Source organism: Cyanistes caeruleus, chromosome 2 (assembly GCF_971803275.1).
Source record: "Cyanistes caeruleus chromosome 2, bCyaCae1.hap1.1, whole genome shotgun sequence".
NCBI lineage: Eukaryota > Metazoa > Chordata > Aves > Passeriformes > Paridae > Cyanistes > Cyanistes caeruleus.
Window position 1 is genome coordinate 47,352,505 of NC_141702.1, and position 9,586 is coordinate 47,362,090.

Consider the following 9,586-nt stretch of genomic DNA (forward strand, 5'->3'; position numbering starts at 1 on the left):
CAGATTCCTTATCAAGAGCTCAATCAAAAAAAAGAAAAAGGACAACATATTACAATTTTCTGATTTCCCATCTTGTTAGCTTTTTTTTTTTAATTAATTTAGACAATTTTGCTTGACCTGAAAACTACACCCAGCAGCATGCTATCACAGGACTACCTCCATTGCAGCTGGCTTTAGGTAGTCATTTGGTCAGAGAAGGGGAAAGTAATTAAGTCTAAGTATTTATTCCCAGCTGCTACCAAGATCCTGTCTTTGTCATTTAAACTAAGAGGAAGCAGCCACAAATTAAATCTGCCTTTCCAGAGGAAGAAGACTAGACTTTCATGACAACTGCTTGCAGTCTTCATAAGAAAACTTAAAAAATAATGTACCATCTGGGTGTTCATCTATAATACAAGAACTAGTAAGTCTGTAGTACTGTGGGGATAAAGTGTGTGTGTGTGGTCCCTGGGCAAGCCTTCTTACACGGAGATGTGTCTGAAAAAGACTTGAAAGATGAAGCGTAATACCCTAGAATTTGTATGGTTAAAGAAGAAAACACAGATGTAGCTGGCTTGTAGAGATTTTCCAGTATCAAGGGGACCTGGAATTGTTTCTTGGGCATTTCAGAGCCTACTACCTACTATCACAGAACCTACTGTTGCATGCAGGTATGACACAACCTCTCTGTTGCTTGTTCCCTCCCTGGAAGTTGGAAGTGATCTCCTTTCCCCATGGTGGAGCGTTTGCTGGGCTGGTTTCCTGCTGGTAGCTTTATGAATGCAGCATGTTGGCTGGCGTGAGCGTCTGTCTGCAAAGATGGCTTGAGGTTGTCCTTCGTGTGTGTCCCCTGCAGCTGTTAAACTGATGGCTTTAACACAATGCCGAACAAAGGGGAGGAGAGGCCTCCGCCGTGTTTGTTGTGCAATACTACTGTGATGGAAATGAGGTTCTCTGGTTTCTCCTACCTAACACCTCAAGAGGGAATGGATCCTGTCTTTGCAGTTGTTCTGTGCATAAGTAAAGCCTTCATCTCCTTAAAACCCTATGGGTAGTCCACCTTTCCTTGATCCACCCAAATGAGCAACCTGTTTTTCTGCCTTTTGTTACATTTCATTGCTGTGGATGTCTCTCAGGGGGCAATGCTAAGGAACGTCTTAATTCCTTTGGTGCCGGTGACTGTGCCTCACCACTCAGGTGACCCTTGCACAGGATCAAACTAATACAAGAATACAAGGAGAAGCATCATAGAGACTCTCACATATTCAAGCACCTTTACCTGCTCATGATCTCTTCTCTGTCCGGGTATTATTTTCATCCTTACATGCACTTCTGCTGTGAGTTTCTTTCTGTTGAAATAGATCCTCTCAAACTTGGGAGCTTAAGGGATAAGCTTGCTGATATTTGCACAAGTTGTGAGGCTGAAACTCAGGTTTGTGAGTTGTTGTGAGGTGCTGCGTTGGCTCCGTGCTGCCAAGCCACTGCATTCCCCACCCAGCAGCCAAAAAAGCTCCAACCCTGCGTCCCAGGGAAGATTACCACCCTCTCCATTCCATTGGGAGTATAATATTGTTTGGTATGTAGCCATAAAGGAGAACCTGAGCCTTAGGAGCCATAAGAGGGACTGAGCTATTCCCTTCACACTTAACCTCAGCTGTGTTATCTAATTACCATTTCACTCACATAATGCTGTTTATTAGACTGGGGCTGAGTAGATGCAACTAATATCAAAATTTGGTTCTTATTAAATTCTTTCTGCAGGCAAGACAGACAGTTTTCAGTCCCAGAGGATTGAGAAGGGATGATCATGGAAACAAAAGAGTAAAGCTGGGTCATAAAATAGCCCAAAAAACTTCTGTAGTTTTTCTTGGGTCATTCAAGGACAGGAGGATGAGGTGCATAAAGTAAAATGGATAGAGACCTAGATTAAAGAAAGAGGGAATTTAGTCCAACCTGCATCTCAAGCTTGCAGTTCTGGGAACCATCTTCATTGCAAATGTATCTAGCCTAAACCTCTATTTTTTGACTGAAATGTTTGCACAGCTTACACAAATCCACCTCTCTGTTACTCTGCAAATGAGCTCTCCTGGTAGGCTAATTTTTTCTCTGTTGCTGCTTTAACCTCATTACTTGTCCTGTTCTCATTAACTAATGACACGAATTTGATTGTAGCCTGTTTTTCCAGTCTCTCTTAAAAAATTCAACAATCATGTTCACTCCTGCATCACCCATCAAAATAAACCTTCATTAAGAGGCAATTAAGGTTGCTCAAGCAGTATGCCACCATAACAACTGAAAGGAGGGACCTTTCCAGGTCACCCTGTCCCTATAGGTGTTGGCTTGTTTTCTCTGATGCACCTCATCTGCATCCACTGCTCGGACCTTGGAGGCTTTCTGCAAGACCTTTAGAACTTCAGCAAATGTCATTGTCTATAATGACAAAGTGGGGAAGTTTTGGATAGGAATAGCCTCGAGTTTCACTGACCAGTTCTTGCTAAAGCCTGTCCTGCTGGCAGCAGAGGACTGCCATTGCTAGTGGACATGAGTGGCCGTGCTGGTTAGTGCCAGGAAAATCCCATGGGATTAAGATGGACGGAGGAACAACTTCTTGTACAACAAATTTGTGCTCTGGGGTGTAGATCAGTGTAGCACTGTGGCTGCTTCAGGCTGAAAGAGAAAAGGGTTCATTCCTTTCAATACTGAGGTGGCCAAACACCTCCTTCAGCAACAGCTTTGTAGAACACTTGTACATTTAAAAATTTACATTGCCTCTGGCTGTTTAGCAAATTCTGTGGTGGAAACTAGAAGCCCATGAAAAAGAGAATTTTACAGGAAAGCCCCCACATATATTAGTCAGGTCTTTTTATTTTATATATTTAAGAGATTTATTGCTTCTTCTGGGAACATTTGGTGCCTACAGCAAGTTGTGTTTCTCATATTATCTACCCCACCCTAATTTATCTGGGCCATTAATATTGGGGGCTATAGAGCCCCTCAGGGAGCCTATGCTTTTGCTATTGGGCACATGAATGATGTCTTGTCTTCAGCTTTTGGACTAAGGTGCCTAAAGAAGGGCTTCCCACAGAACAGAAGTACAAAGAAAGTCCCCAGAAGTCCTGTTCTGGAGCTGCTGCTAAAGATGACCAAGTTTAAGGCACAGTCCTGTTTCCCAGTTCCAATTGTTTTACAGGTCTGCATCCCAGTCTCAGACTGGCTTTTGTGTATCTGATTCTCTGAGCTCCCAAGGACCATATTCAGACATCTGAAATTCCACCTAAAGCCATATTTTCTCATGGCAGTGCTAACCTCTCAGAGGCCTCTTGCTGGCAAGAAACTGCAAGCCTCAGGTCAAGGCTGGAATTGAGGTCCCTGAATAAGGCTCTGATGGCTCTTTGTAAGTGGCTCTTACTACCTTAAGAGAAGTTAGGCACTATGTCACCCTTGTCAATATGTTACCTTCTTTTTTGCCAGATGTCCAATAAAATAGTCTGTGGAATGATATCCTCATCAGTCAGCTTTAAAATTAAATGAAAATCTCATGTTCTAAAGAAGAAAAATACTGATCTCTTATCTAGTACTGTAGAAATAAGAACCACGGAGTATTATAGCTAGGGCATATATATAAGACTCTGTATCAGAAGAATTCTAGATGCAGCAAGAAAACTCAAAAATATATATTGCTGTAAACATTTTCCATGTTCCTAAAGAGAAATATTTTAATTATTATGCTTTATCTAAATCCTTCAGTCAGAGAAGGGTAATTTTCAAGGCAGGGTAAAAATACTGATCTGCATGAGCTGTTTCTTGTCTCCAGGGAAGCACAGGTAATGCACAATTCCACGTACTCTTCCATGCTGTAACTTCAGTGTTAGATTACTGGTGGAGAACATGGTGGACAAAAACCCAACAGGCTTTAGCAAGACTCACATGGTGAAACTCAAGTCAACTGTAATACTTCCAGTCTTTACAGACATTTTCCTTCTGGAGCACTATTGTTACAAGCAGTATATTTTAGTTTACAAAAATGCAGATTGTTTGCCTTTCCCTTTTAAAAATATGCTAAGACTTTGTTTCTTCCATTTGCAATTCCTAGTTGCATATTCTGATGTGTTCTTTTTCAGCTGATACTTTTTTGCTAAGCCTAAAAGACTAAAAATTATCAACCACAAGATAAAATTGTGTTAGTATTGATCAGATCACCCTGTGTATTTAAAACAGACCAAATGTGCTGTAAGGAACATCTCTGCCACTCTGATAATCAGAAGCTTCTGTAAACAAAATTCTTTTTGCTATAACTATCAAAACATTAATTCAGGAAAGCTGGAACAGAATAAGTGGAGTTAACCTGTATTTGCCCTCCTCTTTACACATACATATATTTACAGAAAGTTTCTGTCTCTTCTGGTTGTGAAGATAACCTTTCAAGTATAAACTGAGAGGAATGCTGGCTTGAGTCTGGAGCCAAACACATGGAAACAATAACACCAGACATAAGCTGCCTTCATTCATCTCAGTGGGATGCTAGCAATGAAGTCTCCTTATGACAATGTAAAAGCCAGACCTGTTAACTCTTTCAGTGCTACATTTAGGTAGCAGAAAGTTTCATGTAGCTGGTGTATCCATCACAGCCTGACTTTATTTTTCTTTGAATGGATATGCCATATAATATGATTATGTATTTGAAATATGTACATAACACATATTTATTTTTGTCTTGACCAAATTTTACTCTGACTGTTTAGCTCATGTTTTATGTAACAGATTCTGCTTTGTACTAAATGAGGAATAAAATCCTTTCTCGAATAAGTTTTCTTTTTCAAGAAACTTTTTTCCCAAGGTTTTCTTTTTGTTTTCTTTTTTCCCTTCTCTCTCCCCCAAAAGGCAGTTGTGGCTGCGCAGTCCAAAGACTAAACTTAAACCATCTTAAAGGCATATGGACAGATCAGCTGCCCAAATGTCTGTCTGCCTGTCCCCTGTTTTTATGCAGAAAGCAGTGTGTCAGTTCATACACAGAGTGTGGTGTGCTCATTCTATCAGCAAGCGGGCTTGGTCAAAGGAAGAGTTATAGGATTCACTAACAGGATCTGATACCAGTCTGCCTTAAACCTCTGCTGACTAGGGTCTTTGGCTGCAGTTACCAAGCTGGGAAAAGTGAAGTGTGACAAACCTCAAGGCTGAGCAGGAAGCTCCTATGTCAGAACAGAAATGTAGGTCAATGTGCTTTGCAAAAGAAAACCTCTGTTTTCAATTAAGTGCATCATAAGAAGCAGCAGCTGTCAATTGTCCCTCCTCTGCTGCTCCCAAGCAGGCATCTGCTCTTTCCCTCTGCCTGCCACAACTGGAAGCAAGGGCCCTGGTAGGAGTCAGGAGTTGTAGTTCTTCTTATCACCTTGCTCCAGTTTGTATTGAGATTGACAGGAAAGACACATATTTACTAATATTATCATTTAATGTTATTTACTCTCGGTTGCTATCTCTGTCCTCCTTCCTCTGTCCCTTGCAAGGGAAACAAAGCTAAAAGAGAATCTGATAGCATTACTCTGAGGACTGGGCTGGGTAATAACATCAGAGTGATACAAGAGCTTGGAGTAGCTAATGTTACAGCAGGTTAAAAAAAATGCACCCTGGATTTCTAAACTATGCTGACTCCTCAGTGGTGAAGAATCAATCCTGTATGGAATCTTGCCATTTGTTGCTAAGAAATCCTTAATAATCTTTTGCTTCTTTCTCTGCTATTTATTCCAGTTGCATGAAGTGTTCCAACTCAATCCCACTGGAAGACGAAAAAAAGGGTTGTTGTTTTATTTTTTTATTTTGGTGGATTTGTGATCAAGCTTATAACTGAGATAAGAAAGACTGCATGAAAGTTGTCTGAGCAAAAGTATTGACTTTTGCTAAACCCCATGAAGCTGAACAAGTTGTAGTAATAGTAAGAATCTTCTGAAATTTCTTAGCCTTATCAGAGCCATCTGGTACACTAAGTCTTGTTTCCAAAATCTGTCAGTGAGCTTTCTGGAAATTTTTCTTCAGGAAAACTGCATTTTCTCCTCATCAAACTGTTTAATGTAATTCCTAAATGATTACACATAAATGCTGTGCCATTCTCTTTCTCCAGCTGCAAGCCTCTGTATTTCAGAAAGTGTTTAGGTCTGTAGAAAGCATTTACAGAAGAAGTTTACTTTCTTAGAAGTATCACTTATCTAATTGTTTTTTCAAGCATGAAACATAATCATTGCTTAGTTCTGGGTTTGTGTTTTTGTGAAGGCTGCTGTTGGTGGGCCTGAAGGAGGTTCTTCACATTGGAAGGGAGATTTAGAAAACTTCCCTTTCTCTTCTTCTGGCTTTTAGTCTTGATGCATTATCCTCTGAAGATACACCCCTAAATCCAGTTTAGCATGCTGCTTTAGACACATTAAAAAGTGAATGTCTGGATGACTGGGGAAGACCAGGGAGGTTGCAATGGGGTGTGATGCCTTCCTACACTCATTACTCAGGCTAGTAAAATCCAAACCCTCCAGCAAGTCACCCAGAGATCTTATCTTAATGAGGGCTCTTCAGTGCCTTATGTGAAATATGTAGGATGTGTTCAGCCTAATTCTCAGGGGAAATATGTTTCTCTGAGAAACACATGCTCCTTCTCACTCCCTCACTCAAGACAGATGGGTAGCTCTCTGGGATGGGGGGTGTAAGGTTTTACTTCCAGCTGTGATTTCTGCTTGGGAATCAGATGGGAGGATCGTCTTGTTCTTGGGCTGCCAAGGGGGCTGGTTGCTCACATGCAAACCTACACAGAGGAGCAGCACCTTTATGAAATAAACTGAAGCATCTCAAGGTAACTGGTGTTGAGCACAGCCTGCTGGAAGGAGAGCTCAGGTATACTGATGCACAGTATGGACTTATATCTGTTGTTTTCTTTCAGATGCCTCCCCGAGAGAGAACAGAAATTGTGGCTTCACAAACTTTAAAACCACATTGTTTATTCAAATAGGTAAATGCAGGCACAAATATCAATCCTAGTGGCACAGACTTATTAGCTTTACACTATGGATGCCAACTGTGAAGCAGGCAGCACGGTGCCTGTGGAATAGCAGGCCACATAACGTTCTCAGTCTCACCTGAGAAAGTGGCCTGGGAAATCATAAGGAGGAATTAAAACAATCCTCAGAGATAGAGAACAGCCTTGCAGGTGCTGTTTGTCTGTTTCTTGTTTTCTTGCAAGAGGAAGTTGAGGGGTGGTGAGCCCCACTGACCAATGATGGTGATGTGTTAGTTCACTAACCAATAAGAGTTTTCTTTTCTGTACTTTCACATATTGGTCTATAAAAAATATCTGAGGTAATAAACCAGAGAGAAATTCTCCTGTTCAGTTCCCAAGAGAGTCTGTGTCGTTCTTCTCGCCCTTCCATGGGCGTGTGTGATGTCTGACATCACACCATGTACAAGTACAGTTTCTTACATTTGCAAGTAATATTGGATCCCCTGAGTTCCAGCTCCACTACTATAATCACTACTCTATATACCTGCATAGAATGCCAGTGCTGACACTGTTGGGGAGGTTCAGATCTGTTAAGCTGTCAGTCAATAAGTGACTTTCTCATTAATCCTAGTGCTGCTGAAAAGAGCCAGATCAACAGGTTTATTCCATTTCAATTTTCTTTTGGCTGTTTTGTACTTTCTCAGATTTTACTGGGTTTATAGGAAGTTAAACTGTAACCTTGTCCATCTAAAGGCTTATTATAACAATGCAGTTCTGTCTGAAATAACCATTTGCAATTTGATTGTGCTGGGAGAGCAGCATATGTGTACACACACACTCACAAACACACATATGCACGTATATGGATGACTAAAATCTCATCCATAATACTGGTTTTACTATTGCTGTGATGGGAATAACAAAAAAATCCAATGGTCCCTCTAGAACATTAAAGGAGGCTAATGCAACAATGTGGTGTTTTCCTTCAGTCTCTCCACCCTTGCCTGCAAATGTGATTTGTCCTCAGCAGTGAAAGACCACTTTCTGTCCAGGTGGAAGAAGTTTAAAGCTCTGGAAGCTTCAGGATTGTTTACTTTCAGGAGGATGAATATCTGAGGGAAGTACCTTACCTTCCCATATAACTAGATTTGGCTAAATTAATTTCTCCTTCTTCTCTCAGACTTAGCTGCTAGGGTTTCTGTCCTTTCTCCAGCACTCACATGGACATTTTTACCCTGAAACCCAAGCTCTTGTGGTTGAATGATAACTACTCTTTAGCTTGTATATACATTAATTTGTGATTCTCTTGACAATTTTTTCATGCTCATAATTTTGGTCTCTCACTATGGGGCTTTCAAATTATGCATTGCAAAGAAACAGTATTTCCTCAGACTAAGAGAACTGGGGTTATAAATCCACCAGGCCACAAGATGCTCCCTTAGCAAAACTGAATTAAGCAAAATTGTATTTCATAGTTTCAGCGTTTGTTAGTTCAAGGTCTGGTCATTACACAGTATAGGAACAGCCATTCATTCTTATAGATCTGGGCAGACAAGTGGATTTTCTTAACTGAACCACTTTGGAAAAGGATATAGTGACCGTGTTTCTGTATATTTTCTTCACTTCAGTATCCATGCCCTGGTGCTGCCCACCTGGTGAACCTGATTATCTCACACCAAAAGTGGCCTGCAGCACAGAGCAGCTCCTGGGGCTGCTGTGCACCTGTGTGGTGATGCACAAGCAGCAGCTTTAGACAACAGCAGAAGGTGCTCTGATGCAGGACACAGTGATAGTCTGGAACAGCCTTGGGAACACTTGGGTCCCATCATGAGAATGCTGTGAGCTCGTGAGGCTCGTGGCAATGCTTGTGGGGATTTTTTCTCCTGTGGTTACAGCACTAGAGGAAATTGGGAGAACACAAAAGCTATAAAGAGGCAGGTTGTTTGCTTTCAACCCATTTATGGTTTGCTTCTCTGAGCTGCTCTGCTAAACTGAACCAGAAGTTTCCAGTGTGGCCAAACCATCTTGAAACACTCCTGTAAAAGTCAAAAACTCTGTTACATGCGTTAAAAACAAACCTCCCTGTCCCTGCACTCAGATTACAACATCGCTGCAGTAAGGGAGAGCGCAGGGAGCAGGACTGAGCCCAGTGTGCTCTGAGGCACAGAGTTTTTTGGGTTGACAGCCCAAAAGCTGCCCAAGGATGAGCTGCCTGTGTGTGTGTGAGAGCACCTGGAGGCACCTGGCAGGGTGCAAAGGGGGCTTTGACACATGGAGTCCCACCAGTGCCAGGGATGCCTTCAGCTGTGCATGGGACCAGGCTTACTTGGGCAGAATCCCTGGGGTGAAAGGAAAATATCTCTTTTTTTGTTTTGTTTTGTTTTTGTTAGAGAGCACTTTGGAAAGATGACACTGATTTTGTCATTCCGAGTTCTCCCTTTGAGCTCCTGGCACTCTGCTGGGGACAGGCACGATGCTTTGCAGAAGGGATTGCTGCCCACCAGGATGTGTTGGGGGAAACCTGAGGGAAAAGGGTGGGCACACTTTGTGCTTCTGCACACATTACTGCCACGGGTAATATTCCCTTCCTCATGAAATTAAGAGCAGACAGAGGTAAAAAATGGGGTTCAA

The 9,586-nt window shown here is 41.7% G+C and overlaps 1 long non-coding RNA gene across 1 annotated transcript; it reads left to right on the forward strand.

Annotated features, from left to right (window-relative positions):
• The first annotated feature begins 237 nt into the window (after positions 1-237).
• On the forward strand, positions 238-4,782 carry LOC147654784 (uncharacterized). Its single transcript, XR_015282534.1, has 2 exons — positions 238-403; positions 651-4,782. It is a non-coding gene; the product is annotated as an uncharacterized LOC147654784 (long non-coding RNA).
• The last annotated feature ends 4,804 nt before the right edge of the window (positions 4,783-9,586 follow it).